The following is a 19,883-nucleotide window of genomic DNA, read 5'->3' as shown; positions in this document are numbered from 1 at the left end:
TATATGATGGGATTTATCTGACCTCAGTGACGTGAGACAGCTGGCAGACGGTCGGTTTAGCCAGTTTGTCTGCTTCCTGACATGAGCCCCATATTGTCATGTTTGAGCTCTAAGACTATGTGCCATATTACTAGAGAGAAGAGCAGCACCATCCCAGGAGGGATGAATACCATCTATTTCATAATTTATATAAACTGTCTGAGGGAAAATGTCCAACATGCATTTTCCAATTTTTATGCAGATGATACGGTTATTTATTGTTGTGCAGCTTCCATTAGGAACCTGGTTAAATAAAGGTTAAATAAAATAAAATAAAAATCTCTTTTCAACAGGTCAGGTCTGCCCCAAAAACTTTTCCAATTGTCTATGAATTCTATATTATTTTGTGGACACCACTTAGACAGCCAGCCATTGAGTGAGGACAGTCTACTTACTATCTCATCACTCCTTCGAACAGGAAGGGGGCCAGAGGAAATTACAGTGCCTGACATCATACTTGCGAGTTCACACACCTCTTTAACGTTAATTTTAATGATCGCCGACTAGCGAAGTCGAACATCATTAGTGCTGACATGAATAATAATCTTACAGAATTTACGATTAGTATTAGCCAGCACTTTTAAATTTGCTTTGATGTCAGGCGCTCTAGCTCCCGGCAAACATGTGACTATGGTGGCTGGTGTCTCTATTTTCACGTTCCGTGTAATAGAATCGCCAATAACTAGGGCAATTTCAACAGGATTCTCAGTGGGTGTTTCACTGAGTGGGGAGAATCTATTTGATGTTGTAATCGGAACGCAAGAGCGGTGTTTTGTCCCACGACTACAGCGTCTCACCGTCACCCAATTACCCTGCTTCACGGGCTCTACTACAGCTGGAACCAAACAATGTACGGTGTTCTCTAAGCTAATCGCATCGGCAGAGAGGTGCAATCGAGCAATCCGAGCTTCTTATTTTGTATTCTGTATGTCCTTCATTTCGGCCAGGCATTCTCTTGCATATTTCCACTGAGATATGCTTCCCAGTGTACCTTGTGTTAAGAAGGAGTCCTTCCCCCGTGTTAGTCTCACGACAGGGAGCTCAGACTTACGCAGGGCACTGGAAGACAGCCGAGGTGACGTGATTAGACTGGGAACCCCATTCGTCAGTCACTGACGTAACTCGAAGTGACTGAACGAAAGGGAACGTCTCCGTTATGTATGTGACCCTCGTTCCCTGAGGAGGGAACGGAGACGTTACGTCTCCCTGCCACTTCCGCTGTACCTCTGGAACCGCCTGAGTTCAGCCTAGGCTCTTTAGCAGGTAACATAACTGCATATTGCCAGCGTACTTCCTTATATACCCACGAAGTAGGTCGGAGTTACACTATGCAAATTCCACAGATCCATGGCATTTCCTTGCCATTGGCTCATTTTGTAATACTCGAAGGTGATAGGCTTTCTAAGCGAAACCCCATTCGTCCGTCACTGATGTAACGTCTCCATTCCCTCCTCAGGGAACGAGGGTTACATACGTATCCGAGACGATCATCGGCATAATCGTGGAAATTAATTCTAAGTTTTCTTATAATATTACCAAGTGGCAGCATATACAGTATATTAAAAATAGCAGTGGGCCTAACAAAGATCCTTGCGGCATTTTGTAATTTACTGACGTTATCTTAGATTTTTCACCATTTAAAAAGACAAAATGGTAACGGTCTGATAGGTACAATCTAAACCACCTTAATGCCTGTCCCTGAATACCAGTGTAATTTTGAAGTCGATCTAAGAGTATTTTATGATCTATAGTGTCGAACGGGGTGGCTTAGATTTAGCAATATAGGCATTTTTTATGTTACCGTAACATTTGTCCAAAGTCTTATTGTCACGTGTTTTACATGTGACATACTGTACAAAACCAGGAAGTGAGGGTTCCAATTTACAATGGTTAAAATCACCCAAAATAAAAACGGGAGCACCAGGGGTTCATTGCAGTTGGCGGTGGACACAGTCTGCAATGAGGTGAGCAGCTATTGCTGCATTCCCACTTGGTGGAACATAAGCTGCACACATAACAACATTCCCAAACTCCCTAGGGAGGTCAAATGGTCTTAGGCTAACACACAGGAGTTCAACATTTGAATTACAGACTGTCTCTCTCAGTGTATATTGTGTGCACCATCGGTTACTCACAAACATGCACAATCCGCCTCCTCTGACTTTCCCCGATAATTCAGACCTGTCAGCCCGGATGAGGGAAAACCCCTCTATTTCAACCACAGAGTCAGGAATGTCCTTGTGGAGTCCTTCTGTGAACACCATTAGACTGGATTCCCGATACTCGAAGCAGCCTCTAATGTTAATGTGAAGCTCCTCCATTTTGTTCCGAAGTGACCTGGTGTTGCACAGTATCATGGAAGGTAATGGTAGTCGGTTCTTCCTCCATCGGAGTCGCTGTCTTACCCCCCCTCGTCTGCCTCTCCTCTGCTGCCTTCTTTGCCTCTCTGGCCGAGGTTTGATAGCTTCGGGCAGGTCAACGGTAGATGGAAATCCTGCATAGCGGAGTGCTAGAAGCATATTTCTGGTATAGGAGATAGGTAAAGGGGCAGTGGCACCCATTCCAGGTGCTATCAGGCACATGATGAGAATAATCCATAAAAACAGAAGCAGGAGTCCGCAAAAACGGCGTCCCGAGTACATGTCACCATAGAGTCCCATATATCTATCGCGATCAAGAAAAATAACACTATTAAAAAACTATTAAAACCGATAAAATATTAAGTAGACTAATGGGCTACAACTAATAAACTAACTAGTAAACCTAATAAAGAAAATAGCAGCAAACACGCCTGGGTCGCTTGCAGAGCAGCACCACAGCGTTTACATGTGAAGTGAATGAATTTCGTGTTGTACAGTATGTTGGGATGCAGCAGAACTGCAAAAGAATGTACTATAGCACCGTGGTATGGTATCGAATCACAAACATAATCACAAACAAACCGTTTAGTAAATCTATAAACGCAGCCCCTAACGCATTCTTTGTATTATCTACCTGAATGTTAAAATCTCCAACAATCAATGCTTTATCGACGTTGACCAATAGGTCTGAGAGAAAATCGGAAAAATCTTTTAGGAATTTAACAAAGGGTCCTAGAGGTCTATATACGGTAGCCAAAGCAAGAGATAGTAGGGATTTTTTTCTCATCTGAGGCCTAGTCCACACGGACATGGATATTTTTTTAACCGGAGTTTTTTCTCCTGCGTTTTATAACAAAATCCAGTCCACACATGCTGGGTTTAAAAAAAATCTCTGTCTACATGAAAACGAAAAAACACGCTATCAAGCGCTGTCAAGATGTGTCAAGAGATGTGAGCGGTGCACAATCTGACGTCAAACACAGCGGATAACGGCACACACTCTGACGTTGCAAGGCAAAAACCCCGGTTTTACTGTCTAGATGACAACACTGCAACCGGCGTTTCTGAAAATCCTCACCCTGGCAGGGGTTTTCAAAAGTGTTCAGTTTCAGTGACCTGATACTGCGTTTCCGTGTGGACGAACGACCGAACCGCGTAAAAAAAGCCACGGTTATAAAAAGGAACAAGCCACGGTTATAATTAGAACAAGCCCTTTAAACCTGTGTCCTGTTTTCTGAGTAACATTAAGAATATCTCTATAGATAGTTGCAACACCGCCGCCACGACCACTCAGACGGGGCTCATGTTTATAACATCAAAACTATTATCAATGATCATTTAATTTACAAAAAACGCCTTAGGTGTGAGCTATCTAATGTTTAGGAGACCTAGCTTTAGAAGTCGTTTTTGTTCAGTGATTTTGAGATTTTCTGGTTTAATCACGATCAGATTTTTTCTAGATCCTACAGTAGATTTATTGTTTGACCTCACTAACTGACTAACTCACACTTCTATCAGAACCCATGTGATAATGAGCTGATGAGTTGAATCATCATGAATGTGTTTGATTAGGGAGACAAAGAAAACGTGCAGTGTTGGTGGTCCTCCAGGACAGGTTTGAGAACCACTGATTTAGGGCATAACATATCGCCGGCGTTGAGTCGTCTCTTCACAGGCGTTGAGTTGTCTCTTTCACAGGCGTTTAGTCCTCTCATCGCAGGTGTTGGGGCATCTGAAGTCTCCGTGAGAGGCTGGATACAAACTGGAGCTGACGAACGCTATTTGCCTCAGGACTAGCATCCCGAGATAACAGCAGAAAAGCAGATGGAAAATAATTAGCATAGCTGCTGTTCATAATATTAATGCATTCGATCTGATTCAATAGTAGTATAAAAGGTAATCATTATGTGAATGCTTGGCTAAAGAGATGCGTCTTTAATCTAGTTTTAAACTGGGACAGCAAGTCTGAGCCTCGAACAACATCAGGAAGGCTATTCCAGAGTTTAGGAGCTAAATGTGAGAACGCCCTCCCTCCTTTAGTGGACTTAGATATCCTAGGAATGACCAGAAGCCTCGAATTTAGTGATCTTAAAGAATACGATGGATTGTAGGGCGATAGAAGGTCCATTATATACACAGGAGCTAAACCATTTAGGGCTTTATAGGTCAGTAGTAATACTTTGTAATTGATACGGAACTTAATAGGTAACCAGTGTAGAGATGATAAAATTGGTGTTATATGATCATATTTTCTTGACCTAGTAAGAACTCTAGCAGCTGCATTTTGCACTAACTGTAGTTTGTTTATTGAGGATGCAGGACAGCCAGCTAATAAAGCATTACTGTCACAGTGTTGGGTTTGTGTTCACCAGGTGTCCACTAGATGTCCTCCTTCCCCACAGTGTCATCCACTTTATGAACTGCATTCCCCACAATCCTTGTCTTTACCCATCACTGCATCATTGCACTCAGCTGTTCCCCATCATCATTGCACTCAGCTGTTCCCCATTATCATTGTTAGTTCTGTGTTATATATACCCTGCCTTTTTAGTGTTTGTTACGGAGTCCTTGTATATTGTCACACCACTTCTGGTAGCCTGTTTTTGCCTGTTCTTGTTTGTTTTCTTGTTTTTGGATTGCCTTTTGGATTGACCTTTGCCTGGACTAGTTTGTGAGTACGGATTACCCTTTAAATAAAACTGCATTTGGATCTCTGTTTCCCGTGTGTGCATCGTGACAGAAGGACTCCGTCACAAAGAGATCCAGCATGATGGGGTTCCGTATCCTCCCTCCTACCACGGAGCAAGAGAGGATGGGCCGTGTCCAAAATTTGAGCTTTCGTCAGCAATGCCTGCCGGTGGGTTGCATAGCCCAGTCATTTTGGACGCTCTCGAGGGGAATGGGATACAGTGAGGCAGCATTAAAAGACATTTTTAATACCTGTCTTGATGACCCATTGCCGGGGTGGGAAATGAAGGGTCTGGAAGTCTTGGACTTTTGGAGTTTTACCAGATACCTTGAGCATCAGAGTCAGTGGGATGTATTGGAGCCTCGCCATGCCGACGCCGTCACGAGTCCGGTGGTCCCAGTTCCGGTGGTCCCGAGTCCGTTGGTCCCGAGTCCGGGGGTCCCGAGTCCGGTGGTCCGAAGGCGGAGGAGGAGGAAGAAAGAGATGTCTACCGTCACTTCTGCCGATTCAGAGACTGTTCACGCTCCATCTGCCCAGTCAGAGATTGTTCACATCACGTCTGCCCAGCGAGAGATTGTTCACGTCACGTCTGCACAGCGAGAGACTGTTCACGTCCCGTCTGCCCAGTCAGAGACTGTTCACGTCCCGTCTGCCCAGTCAGAGACTGTTCACGTCCCGTCTGCCCAGTCAGAGACTGTTCACGGCCCGTCTGCCGAGTCAGAGACTGTTCACGTCCCGTCTGCCCAGTCAGAGACTGTTCACGTCCCGTCTGCCCAGTCAGAGACTGTTCACGTCCCGTCTGCCCAGTCAGAGACTCTTCACGTCCCGTCTGCCCAGTCAGAGACTGTTCACCTCCCGTCTGCCCAGTCAGAGAATGTTCACGATCCGTCTGCCCAGTCAGAGACTGTTCACGTTCCGTCTGCCTTCATGAAACTGGACTATCTGAAGCGTCTGGCTCGGATCCTGTACATGCCCGTGTTTGCTGTTCCAGAGCCGGAGCCAGTGTCTCCTGTTCCAGGGCCGGAGCCAGTGTCTCCTGTTCCAGGGCCGGAGCCAGTTTCTCCTGTTCCAGGGCCGGAGCCAGTGTCCGTTCCAGAGCCGGGGGCAGAGCCTGTGCCCGTTCCAGAGCCGGAGGCAGAGCCTGTGCCCGTTCCAGAGCCGGAGGCAGAGCCTGTGCCCGTTCCAGAGCCGGAGGCAGAGCCTGTGCCCGCTGTTCCAGAGCCGGAGGCAGAGCCTGTGCCCGCTGTTCCAGAGCCGGAGGCAGAGCCTGTGCCCGCTGTTCCAGAGCCGGAGGCAGAGCCTGTGCCCGCTGTTCCAGAGCCGGAGGCAGAGCCTGTGCCCGCTGTTCCAGAGCCGGAGGCAGAGCCTGTGCCCGCTGTTCCAGAGCCGGAGGCAGAGCCTGTGCCCGCTGTTCCAGAGCCGGAGGCAGAGCCTGTGCCCGCTGTTCCAGAGCCGGAGGCAGAGCCAAGGCCTGTTCCAGAGCTGGAGCCAATGTCTGTTCCAGAGCCAGCGCCTGTTCCAGCGCCAGAGCCAGTGTTTGTTTCTGTGTTTGTGTCTGTCCTTGTGACCATTTCTGTTCTAGTGACAGTTCCTGAGCCGGTGGCTGCTGCTCCAGAGCCAGTGCCTGTTCCAGAGCCGGAGACAGAGCCAGTGCCTGTTCCAGTGCCTGTTCCAGAGCCAGTGTCTGTTCCAGAGCCAGTGCCTGTTCCAGAGCCGGAGGCAGAGCCAGTGCCTGTTCCAGAGCCGGAGGCAGAACCAGTGCCTGTTCCAGAGCCGGAGGCAGAGCCAGTGCCTGTTCCAGAGCTGGAACCAATGTCTGTTCCAAAGCCAGTGCATGAGCCGGTGTCTGAGTGGGGTCTTCACCGCCCTGGCCGCCCGAGGGGTCTTCACCGCCCTGGCCGCCCGAGGGGTCTTCACCGCCCTGGCCGCCCGAGGGGTCTTCACCGCCCTGGCCGCCCGAGGGGTCTTCACCGCCCTGGCCGCCCGAGGGGTCTTCACCGCCCTGGCCGCCCGAGGGGTCTTCACCGCCCTGGCCGCCCGAGGGGTCTTCACCGCCCTGGCCGCCCGATGGACTGTCTGCTTCGCCCTGGCCCCCGGGTAAACCATCACCCCCTGTTTCTGTTCCCTTTCATGGACCTGGCCCCCCATCCCTCCCCCTGATCCTCCACCATTCCACCTCCCTCCTGAACTCTTGTGTTGTGTGTTTTGTCTTGGAGCGTCTGGTAGCCGCTCCGTAGAGGGGGGGTTATGTCACAGTGTTGGGTTTGTGTTCCCCAGGTGTCCACTAGATGTCCTCCTTCCCCACAGTGTCATCCACTTTATGAACTGCATTCCCCACAATCCTTGTCTGTACCCATCACTGCATCATTGCACTCAGCTGTTCCCCATCATCATTGCACTCAGCTGTTCCCCATTATCATTGTTAGTTCTGTGTTATATATACCCTGCCTGTTTAGTGTTTGTTACGGAGTCCTTGTATATTGTCACACCACTTCTGGTAGCCTGTTTTTGCCTGTTCTTGTTTGTTTTCTTGTTTTTGGATTGCCTTTTGGATTTGACCTTTGCCTGGACTAGTTTGTGAGTACGGATTACCCTTTAAATAAAACTGCAATTGGATCTCTGTTTCCCGTGTGTGCATCGTGACAATTACAGTAATCTAGTCTCGACGTCATGAATGCATGAACTAACTTTTCTGCATCAGCAACAGATAGCATGTTACGTAGCTTAGCAATGTTTCGAAGGTGGAAAAAGGCTGTTCTTGTAACATATAAAATATGATTTTCGAAAGACAAGTTGTGGTCTAGTATAACACCCAGGTATTTTACTGTAGTGGATTAAGTAACAGGACATCCTTCTAAATTAAAGTTGTATTGTACGAGGTTTTGTGGGTAGTTTTTTGGACCAATAAGTAATACCTCCGTTTTATCTGAATTTAATAGCAGGAAATTAAACGTCATCCAGCATTTTATATCTTTAAGACACTCTGTCAATTTAGAGTTAGTGTTTTCCTCTGGTCGTGATGAAATATATAATTGAGTGTCATCAGCATAACAGTGGAAGTTAATTCCATGTTTTCTTATAATATTACCAAGTGGCAGCATATATATTAAGAATAGCAGAGGGCCTAACACAGATCCTTGTGGCACTCCATAGTCTACTGACATTATCTTCGTTATTTTTCCCCATTTAAACAGACAAAATGGTAACGGTCTGATAAGTATGATCTAAACCAGCTTAATGCCTGTCCCTGAACACCAGTGTAGTTTTGTAGTCGATCCAAGAGTATTTTATGATCTATAGTGTCGAACGCAGCGCTAAGATCGAGTAGAACTAGTATACAGCGTTGAGATACAGCCTTGGTCAGAAGCTAAAAGTAAATCATTTGTAATTTTAACTAGCGCAGTTTCTGTGCTATGATGCGGTCTGAATCCTGACTGAAATTTTTCATAGATATCATTTATCATTCATAAATGGAAGATTTGAATTGGGGTCTGTAATTTGCTAGGTTATTTGGATCTAATTATGGTTTCTTAATTAGAGGTTTTATTACTGCCAGCTTGAATGTTCTTGGAACATGACCTAAAAATAAAGATGAGTTAATAATATTGAGAAGAGGCTCTTCCACTACATGTAACACTTCTTTCAGTAGATTAGTGGGTATTGGATCTAATAAACATGTTGTTGGTTTAGATGCAATAATAAATTTATTTAGCTCTTCCTGTCCTATAGTTGTAAAGCGGTGTAGTTTTTCTTGAGGGGCGATAATTGAGGCTGAATCATAAGACACCATAAAAGATTGTACATTTACAATTGTGTTTCAGATGCTTTCTATTTTCTCAGTGAAGAAATTCATAAAATCATTACTACTATACTGTAACGGAATATTTTACTCTGGTGATGTCTGTTTATTTGTTAGTCTAGCCACGGTGTTAAATAAAAACCTTGGATTATTTTGGTTATTTTCTATTAGTTCGCGGAGATGCTCAGCCCTGGCTGCTTTTAGAGCCTTTTTATAACGTGACATACTGTCTTTACACGCGATTCTAAAGACCTCTAAATTAGTTTGTTTCCAATTACGCTCTAAGTTACGGGTTTCTCTCTTGATAACATGCGTAGCACGTACCATGGTGCCTTAGTTCTCTTACGAGAGTATCTCTCGTACTGCGTAATATCTTACGCTATGGGGAAAACCTTTTATCTGCTCGACGCCCCATCTTACGCGTCACCGGTTAAATGAGGAAAGAGTGTGTTTTAGTCCCGCTGAGGCCGGACCAATCTCCATTTCTCAAACATTTCTCAGCTCCTCTTAGTTTGAGCGGCTGAAAATGTCAATATTGCAGTAATGAGCCTGTTGTATAACACGCACGCCTGCAAACAGCTTATGTCGTTTCCCCCTGTGGCTCAGTGGCGAAACTCAAAGCCTTCGTAAGAGAGACCCGTGTTGGATCCCAGCTCTCGCAGCAGATCAAATTTAGTCTCGCCGCGGCCAGACTTCCACCGAAACGCTCGTTCAGTTCCAGGAAATGCGACTGTTCCAGTGTATTTTGCAGTAAACAAGCCGGTACCATGGCACACTTGCCTGCACACAAATGCCGTTTCCACGGCGACCCAGAAAAATCATATAAGCAGTGTATTTTCTGGTATTCCGGCCACAGCCGATAGTGTTATGAGTGTAAGAAAAATGCCCACACCCACAGTGCAGGGCTCGCACAAATGAGATCGACTCATGTCAATTGTGCATTAAATGTAGTGAATGTGCCCACAACCCAGTGCCCACAAACACTACACACTGCATGTACCACGGTTTCTGTAAAATGAAACCAACACACATACAGTCAGCTCAGAGTCTCCCTAGCGTCCTAGGAAAACGACGGTGTTTAAGTCTCACCGCGGCCAGACTCCACCGAAACTTCTCGCTCGTTCAGTTCCAAATAATGTGACTGTTCCATTGTATTTCGCAGTAAAACAAGCCAGTACCAGAGCCCGTTTGCCTTCACACAAACACCATTTTTACGATGTCCCGCGCCTACATACCCTCACAGACATGCTAGACCCCACGGGGTTCGTCCCGTTCGCCTTCTCTCCACAAACTGTCATAGAGAAGTCGAGCGCGGTCAGGCTGCCAGGCTGTGATCAGCGCGCCCCCCGCTTCGTACACTGCAAACACAGTGTTTATTCTCAGCACACCGGAGCTCTCTGGCCGCCGCTATGCCGCGACCAGAGCCCAGATTTCATTCTACCTCTAGCTATTCACGCAGATGCGTGGGCAAAGCTTACCCGGTGTATCAGAATGGGTGTTGACCACTATAAAAAGAGGCTATTCGCTACAGTTTGCTCGACGTCCCCGCCGTTACACGGCGCGAGTCGAAACCACGGTAAACAACAAAGTATCTCATCTACTTCGAGCTGAAATAGCTAAACTACTAAGCAAAGGGGCCATACCCGGGCATGGACCTCTGGTCTGTTTCACCTCAGGGTCGACATGAAATGCGTTTCGGCTCTGGAACCTTGGAAAATAGCCGACTGGTATCAGTCAGGCGTGATTCTGGGGACTCCCTCAAGTGTGACGGTGGTGTCCACGGACGCCTCCACCTCGGGATGGGGAGCGCTGCTCGAGGGCAGACCGTTCTTTGGCCAGTGGTCACAACGGGAAAAGCGTCTACACATAAACTGTCTGGAAATGTTGGCAGTCGACAACGTGCTACGGCGCTTTTGTCCCCAGATAAAAGGCCACCATGTCTGGGTCCGGTCGGACAACATGACAGTGGTGGCATACATAAATCGCCAGGGCGGCATCCGGTCCCGAAACCTTTACAGGCTGACGGAACGCCCCCTGGTCTGGGCTCAGCACAAACTGCTTTCACTGAAAGCAGCGCATGTGCCTGGTCACCTGAATCTGGGACCAGACAGACTGTCCAGAAACAATGTCCCAGCAGGGGAATGGTCGCTGCACCCGCAGATGATCCAACTGCTGTGGGAGACATTCGGCAGAGCGCAGGTGGACCTGTTCTTATCCCAAGAAAACGCTCACTGTCCGAACTTTTTCTCCAAGAGCAGGGATGTGCTGGCCCTCGTATGGCCCCGCTGCCCCCTCTATGCTTTTCCCCCCGTCTGGCTCCTGCCTCAAGTGTTGAAACCAATCAGGGAAAACGGATGCCCAGTGCTGCCCGTGGCTCCGCTCTGGATGAACCAGATTTGGTTCCCAGTCCTGATGTGGCTGACCAGCACTGCCCCGTGGCCTATACCGGTGAGGAGAGACCTTCTCTCTCAGGCAAAGGGCTCAATTTGGCATCCTCGCCCGGATTTATGGTCCCTACATGCATGGGCCATCAAAGGGTACCCGCTAACCTCCCGGAGGCAGTGTTAAACACGATCACGCAGGCTAGAGCCCCGTCTACTAGACGGCTCTATTCCTCGAAATGGTCGGTGTTCTCTGCCTGGTGTCAAGCTCAGGGCTTTTCACCCATAGACTGCGGGGTTACGGAAGTGCTCTCCTTCCTTCAGGGGCTGCTGGATAAGGGCAGAACCCCATCCACGCTCAAAGTATACGTGGCGGCCATAGCGGCGTTTGCAAAACCGACGTCTGGCCAGTCACTGGGGAAAAACGACCTGGTCGTGTGATTCCTCAGGCAATTCCTCAGTCCCTGTGCGGGACCTTTCTACGGTTTTGGAAGCCATGAAAGGTGCCGCAATCGAGCCAATCCATTTGTCAGACATGAAACATCTGTCTTTTAAAACTGTGTTTCTTATGGCTCTTGCTTCAGTAAGGCGCATGGGGGACTTACAAGCGCTTTCAGTAAGCGCGTCATGTATGGAGTTTGGGCCTAATGACTCAAAAGTCATACTCAAACCAAGGCACGGGTACGTGCCCAAATCCCTCAACACACCATCCAGGGCCCAGGTTATTTCCCTGTGCGCCCTCCCGGTTCATGATGAGGAGGAGGATGCGAGTCTCCTTTGCCCTGTCAGGGCACTGAGAGCTTATGTGTCCCGCTCGTCTGTCTTCAGACAGACCGAGCAGCTCTTCGTTGTGTTTGGCGGACGCTCCAAGGGACTGTCCGCATCAAAACAGAGCCTATGCAGATGAATAGTCGATGCCATAGCGCTGGCTTACACTTCTAAGGGCCTGCAGTGTCCTTTGGGTGTCAGAGCCTACTCCACGAGAGGCCTGGCCTCGTCGTGGGCGTGGTCTAGCGGGATTTCCTTGCAAGATATCTGTATGGCAGCAGGTTTTATAACCTAGAGGCTCCCGCCTTACAGGCCAAGCTGCTGTCGGTCTAGAATTCAGTACTATCGGCCCCGCTGCGCCGGCGCAGAATGCTGAGTTTTGCTTGTGCATCGCTCACTGATCGATAGAACAGCTCCATGGGTGTTTAATAGCCCGTACTGTTACCCAGTTCAGGCTGAACACGTTCACCCTGTCTGCATTGCCCTGTTAAAACACTGTTAACATAACTAGCTCCTGTAGGATGCTATTTCATGGGGAATGATGCTTGCAGCCTCTCTTCTCCGACTCTCTGTGAGTCTATGGTGATTATGCACTATATGAGCCCCGGGCTACTGCCCTTGGGACTTTGGTGTCGGATCCCTGTACGCACGGCGTGTTGCATTGTGTTCCCCATAGCGTAAGATATAACACAGTACGAGAGATACTCTCGTAAGAGAACGTACTCTGTTACTGACGTAACCTCGGTTCTCTCTAGAGAGGGAACGAGTACTGCGTATCTTGCCATGCATACAACAGCTCTGGTTCGCTTCAGCAATGAAAACCAGTTTGTTTCATTCTGTCGAGCTATTTTTATAGGCCAAGGCCATGCCTATTCTGGCATGACGTGACATAAATGGGCGCGAAGCGCCCCCATTGGGTATCACGTCACGCAGGGCCTCTCTCGATAGGCTGCTGCTGTTGCCACAGGTCAGCCAATAGGCACGCGAGCCGCCTTGCCTATGTCTGCATGCTGTCGCAACGCGTTTTACATTGATTCAAAATAAGGATAATTTTCGGCTTCAATATCTCGTGGAAAAGAGGTTTTCCCCATAGCGTAAGATATTACGCAGTAATAGAGAGAACCCTCTCTAGAGAGAACCAAGGTAACGTTAGTAAACGAGTACGTTTTCTCTCTAACCTTTTTTAATCTAATTGGTGCAACAATTTCTAATGTACTAGAGAAAATTGTGCTCAAACTGCTAGTCATTGCCTCTAGTTCATCTATTTGTTTGGGTTCACTGAGCAGCTGAGATAGATCAGGTAAGCTATTTGAGAATCTATCTTTAGTGGTTGGAAGGATTGTTCTTCCTGGTCGATAACGTGGAGCAACATGACAAGTTCCAGCAGTACGTAGTATACAAGTTACCATGTAATGATCAGCGACATCACTTTGCGGTATAATATCTATATCGGTTGGATTGGTTCCATATGATATAATTAAATCCAGTGTATGATTTAGACGATGAGTGGGACCACTGACGTTTTGCTTGACCCCAATGGAGTTTAATAAATCTGTAAACGCAGCCCCTAACGCATCATTTGTGTTATCTACGTGTATGTTAAAATCTCCAACAATTATTGCTTTATCGACATTGACCAATAGATCTGAGAGAAAGTCTGCAAACTCTTTTAGGAAATCAGCATAGGGCCCTGGAGGTCTATATAAAGTAGCCAAGGGTAGAGATAATATTGATTTCTTTCTTACATCTAAGAGTGTAACATTTAGCACAAGTACTTCAAACGAATTAAACCTCTGACCTGTGTTCTGAGTAACATTTAGAATATCTCTATAGATTGTTACAACAGCGCCGCCACGACCGATCAGATGGGGCTCATGCTTATAACAGTATCCTGGTGGAGTGGACTCATTTAGACCGAAATAATCATTAGGTTTAAGCCAGGTTTCAGTAAGGCAAAGTACATCGAAACTATTATCTGTGACCATTTCATTTACAATAACCGCCTTAGGTGTGAGCGATCTAATGTTTAGAAGACCTAGCTTTAGAAATTGTTGTTGTTCACTGATATTGAGATTTTCTGGTTTAATTACAATTAGATTTTTCCTAGATCCTACGGTAGATTTATTGTTTGGCCTCCCTAACCCGAGGAATAGACACAGCTTCTATATAATGTTCTACACTACTTATGATATCAATTAAGTTGGGACAGCAAAGACTATGATTTGGACTTTGACTTACTAGTCATATGGTGTGTAATGTCTTGGAGATGTTGTCCGACAGAATAGCCGCTCCGATTCTGCTGGGGTGTAGGCCATCAGCACGGTAGAGCCTAGGTCGCTCCCAGAACAGATTCCAATTATTTACAAAGAGCAGTTTCTGTTCATTACACCATGACATTAACCATTCATTTAGTGCAAATAATCTACTGAACCTTTCATGTCCTTATCGGTACGTGGGAAGTGCCCAGACATGATGAGCGTTGCTTCAGGTGATGTGCTGCGTACCGTCTTGATCAGGCTCCTGTAGTCCTTCTTCAGAACCTCCGTCTGCCGCAGCCTGATGTCGTTCACTCTCGCGTGCAGCACAACAGCTCCGACGCGCTCGTCACCATTCAGGATCTCGGGAACCTGTGCAGCGACATCTAGAACACGAGCACCAGGAAAGCAGTGAGTGCGCACCTTACTCATCCTCTGATTACATGCAGGGTAACCTTTTCTAGGTCAGTGGTTCTCAAACCTGTCCTGAAGGACCCCCAACACTGCACGTTTTCTTTGTCTCCCTAATCAAACACACCTGATTCAACTCATCAGCTCATTAACCCATGAAATAATGAGCGGATGAGTTGAATCAGGTGTGTTTGATTTGGGAGATAAAGAAAACGTGCAGTGTCGGGAGTCCTCCAGGACAGGTTTAAGAACTGGTAGAAAGTGGTCAGCAAAGAAATCTGTAGTAGAGGCAAAGGGTGACCTTCAAATTGGGGATATCGTTGGACAGGTACAGCATGGAAGAGGGGGTTTTGGGCTCAGTTTAGCTCCCCCTAAATGGCACAAGGCAGGCCCAGCTCGAAGGAGGAAGCTGGTAGTCAACGAGGTGCGAAAGCAGGAGGAGAGGATGAGATGTATAAAGGCCATTTCCCAGGCCAAGCAGGGAGAGTGGATGAGATGGGAGAGTGTGGAACAACGCAAAATGGGCTGGGAAGACCTTTGGTCAATGGAAGAGAGTAGGATCAGTTTCCTTATTAGGTCAACATATGATGTTCTCCCATCACGGCAGAACCTAAACCTCTGGGTAGGAGAGGATCCCTCTTGTCCTTTGTGTTCATCACCTGCCACATTAAGGCACATTTTGACAGGATGTAAGGTGGCTCTTAGCCAAGGTCGGTTTTCTTGGCGCCATGACCAAGTATTGCGATGTTTGGCTTTAGCATTGGAAGGCAAGCGTAGTATGACCAATAAGTTGCCGCCTGTTCTAGCAAACATTACACGCAGAAGACAATATTCCTCCGCCCAGGCGAGCAACCACCACGAAAAGGTGTTATTTCTCGCACGGGTTATTTATTGGGCATTTCTCGCCCAGGACAACTGGAAGCTGATAGGGACTGGAAGATGCTGGCTGATCTTGATCAACGGCTTATTTTTCCACCTGAGATGGCCACCACTAACCTACGAACAGATATTGTTTTGTGGTCTGGATCAGCACGCATTGTTCAACTGATAGAGTTAACAGTGCCATGGGAGGATGCGGTAGATGAGGCATATGAGAGGAAGAAACTGCGGTATGCTCATCTGGCCACTGAAGCAGAACAGCGAGGATTGAGAGTCCAGGTTTATCCAGTGGAAGTGGGTTGTTGTGGCACACTCTACAACCCGGTTCCTCAGAGACGTAGGATTCAGTGGCCAAGAGTTGCGTCGCACAGTAAAGAACTTTCTGAAAGAAGCAGCAACTGGCTGTGGTTGAGACGGAAAGATTCTAGCTGGCTGTGTACAGGCCGCCATGCTATGGTTTCGTAGAATTCTTGAAAACTTGAAGAGTCTGTTGGTTTATTTGTATAGGTTGTATAGTATTTAACGTCATTACGTTCCTGTGTATATTGCGCAAATGACGGGTGGTTGGGCAGATATTGTGTTTTGCGGTAGGTGGTATGCCATACGGAACCGTTGCCACTGAAACTGCATATTAACGCACCAGTGGGGCTCGACAGCCTTAGACAAACGGGTTGGCGCGTATGGTTGGGTTGCGGAGAGATTGTGAGATTGTGGTTAGGTCTCAGCAGCATGGGGGATGTATAGGTCACTAAGCTGGGCTGAGTTGAGTGGGGGACGGAGGGGGGTGACTCTGGGACGCCAGAGTCACTGTCGAGCCCTCTTGAGGTGTCGTGGGCTAGTCGACGAAACACTGAGGACGGAAGGTGCCCACTTGGAGACCCTGGAGATGTCCCCTGCTCAGCTCAATCTGGACGGTTGTCGTGGGGGGACCGCACTGTGGTTGCAGCCGTTGTGTGTGCTGACGCGTGTTAGCACTTTACAGAAGGAGATTTACATCACCATATGGAAAAAGGCGTGAATGGATGGAGAAGCATAGGTTACTGTGAAGCTATGTCTTAGTTGGTGCTTATCTTGGCGAAAGCCGAGTGCAGATCAGCAGGAGGTTTTAACATCTACTCTCGTGTAATGGAAATCTTCCTTGTGATGCACCACCCAGAGGGTTGTGGTAAGCAGATATAGCCGCCACATACACCTTCAAGGTGGAAGGAGATAATCCAGCAGAGAAACGCTCTTGAAAATAATCAAGTACTGTACTAACAGGGCAGTTAACAGGATTCAGTTGGCATTCTAAACACCAGGCAGAGAACAGTTTCCATTTCAGTGCATAAAGTCTTCTCGTCGAAGAAGCTCTAGATTGGAGTCTGGTCTCCACGACCCTGGTCGAGAGACAAGATTGTATGAGCTGGGCCCCTTCAGGGCCAAGCCTACAGTTTTTTGCACAACTCCAGGTGAGGGTGAAATATAGTGCCCCCTGCTTGGAACAGTAGCTCCCTACTGATCGGAATCTCCATCGGAGAGACGTCCAGAAGGGACACCAGGTCCGAGAACCAAACTCAGGCCGGCCAGTATGGGGCTATTAATAACAGACAGGCCCCTTCCCGGCGAACCCTCTCCAGAAGTCCTGGGAGCATAGATACTGGGGGAAAGCGTACAGGTGTAGCCTCGGCCACACCCGAACCATCGCATCCAACCCGAGAGGAGCTGGGTGAGTGAGAACGATGCGAAAAGGTTGACTTGAGGTTGACCGAAGTTCTCCCAGAGGAGCTTCACCACCTCGGGGTGAAGTCTCCATTCCCCGGGCCTCAGCCCCTGCCTTGACAGGATATCCGCTCCGTGGTTTAGATGCCCCGGAATATAATCTGCTCTGAGAGACAGTAATTTCCCCTGGGCCCATAGGAGGATCTGATGAGCCAGTTTCCAAAAGTGACGTGACCTGAGACCTGCTCCATAACCAAAGCCTGCTCGGGGTCCACCACAGTGGGGAGGACCACTAGAAATGTGGGCGGACTAGAACCGAACTGAATTCTGTACCCACTTCGGTGCCTGTAATGGCGAACCAGCAGGGAACAACTGAATTGACTGTTCTATGACCCTCCTCAGAGGATCGTTTGGTGACACTGACACCCAGGTGCCCTGAAACGGCGAAGCGTTAGGGATAAACCGAACTGGCAGCGCTGTGACCCTCCTCAGAGAGTCGCCCCCCAGAGGGCACAGAGGAGACACGGATTCTCGAACCCGTCTCTCCCCGGAGGGGACCACCCTCAGAAAGATATATACCCTCAGATAGCCTCTGCATTTTTAGAGATAATGACAGTCCTCAGATCTTGAGGGGAGGAGCTTTGGATGGAGGAGGGTAATTAGCTCCTGAGAAACGTAATAAAGCTGCTGATAATACTGAAGGAGGTTGTATATGTATACAGTGATAGGCGTCATATTCTCATAGGTAGACGTGTATCAGCTGAGAGTCAACTTGGCTAACATGACCTGCCAGAACTGACGCTAATGCTTAATTATTTATTCTTGAGATTTACCATTTTATTTTAGGATAAGCCTATTTTAGGTCATCCATATCCATCTGATGAGTGACAGCTCAACATCAGGATCAACATGTGAGGAATATACTTTAACAGAACCCATGACTGTTTTCATAAATGGGAACAAAAGGCACATTGAGAAAGCAGTATCAGGACGATCCCTGTTACCACTGCCTGAACAAATGTAAAAAAAAAAAAACATATAACTGTAGGAGACAATTACTGATGGCAGAAGCTGAAACGATAGTTGTCTCTAGGGATGTTTGATTATAAACTCTAATATGCATAGCACTAAATGTAAATTGTGATTATGGTACTCAACAGGGTGTCAGCTAACGAGAAACTTGTGATGGCAGTCACAAGTTTGTTCTTTTTTAAGATTTAGATCACCATGGGTGCATAAATAACTCCTCTTAAGAGTTGTTATTCCTTTGGGGGTGGGGGGAAATCCCCCATATGAGAACTGTGCCTGTAACGTAATTGCAAACATGAAACTTGTTTGGAAATTTAAGGAACAAATGTGTATGTATCACCTAATGAAGATAAGATTGCATTAAAGGGTTAGTTCACCCAAAAATGAAAATTAAGTCATTAATTACTCACCCCCATGCTGTACCAACCCCGTAAGACCTTCGTTCATCTTCGGAACACAAATGAAGATATTTTTGATTAAATCTGAGAGGTGGATCACTGCTACATATGCTGCCAGAGGGAATGAAACTTGACGGCCCAGAAAGTCATTAAAGAACATGTTTAAATATTCCATGTGCCTACAGTGGCTCAACTATAAGTTTATCAAGCGACGAGAATACTTTTTTTCCGAAAAAAAACACATAAATAACGACTTTATTCGACTATTCCTTTTCTTCCTTGTGGGCCTGAGACGAGAGTTCAAGAGATTTCCACGACGCATGCGCGAGAACTGAACAAGAAGTAGTAGAAGAAGAACGTCCTCTTCTCAGTTCTCGCGCATGCGTCGTGGAAATCTCTTGAACTCTCGTCTCAGGCCCACACGAAAATTGGCCAGCTGTTCCAAGCTGGCAATAGCCCATAAGATTTCAACAAAAGTGGAGAAGGGAGGAGTTCCCGCAGTGTAGCTACGCAATGTCTCGTTCCAGCCTCTCAGGGAACAGAAGTTACGATAGTAACCGGAGACGTTATCTCTCAACTAAAAGGGGATTTTTTTTGGTGCCTGGTTTCAAGTGTCTGGTCCATTTGTCTGTTTCATTTGCTTATTTTCTATTATTATTTCGAGGCTCGCTCGTGATAACTGGTGCTGGTGCACAAACTACGTGGTGGCTTCATGCAAGGCCTTTCTCGTTTGGTGTTTGAATTGTTTTTTTGTTTTATTTAGTTTTTTCCTACTGTTTTGAATATTAGTATATTGTTTATTGTGATTTATTTTCATGATTAACCCATCACTGGTTTCTGTCTCGTGACAAAATTTTTATGTTTAACTGTTTTAATTTAATTTGTTTTATTTATCTATCTTTTATTTTCTTTCAGGAGCTGAGGTCCACTGGGGTAGGGTCTTTTGTGGTGGTGGTGATTCTTCAACGTTTGCTGTGTGACACTTTTTGAAGTGTTTGGTTGTGATCTGATTGCACGGTGGTGTGTTTGGAAGTGTGCTTTTGGATCTGCTAGTAGCTCTGGTGATCACTCCTGTGGGGAACCTCAGCCCTGTAGGTTGGTGTAGTTTGTTTTGATGTGAAGAGACAGTGCCTCTCTTGCCTCCTCGAAGAAAATGCCCCTGGAATGAGGGTAGATG

Source organism: Siphateles boraxobius, unplaced genomic scaffold (genome assembly GCF_051911475.1).
Source record: "Siphateles boraxobius isolate OS27281-9 unplaced genomic scaffold, OSU_SipBor_1 35, whole genome shotgun sequence".
Taxonomy (NCBI): Eukaryota; Metazoa; Chordata; class Actinopteri; order Cypriniformes; family Leuciscidae; genus Siphateles; species Siphateles boraxobius.
The sequence above is the reverse complement of the archived record's forward strand: the minus strand, read 5'-3'. Positions refer to the sequence as shown.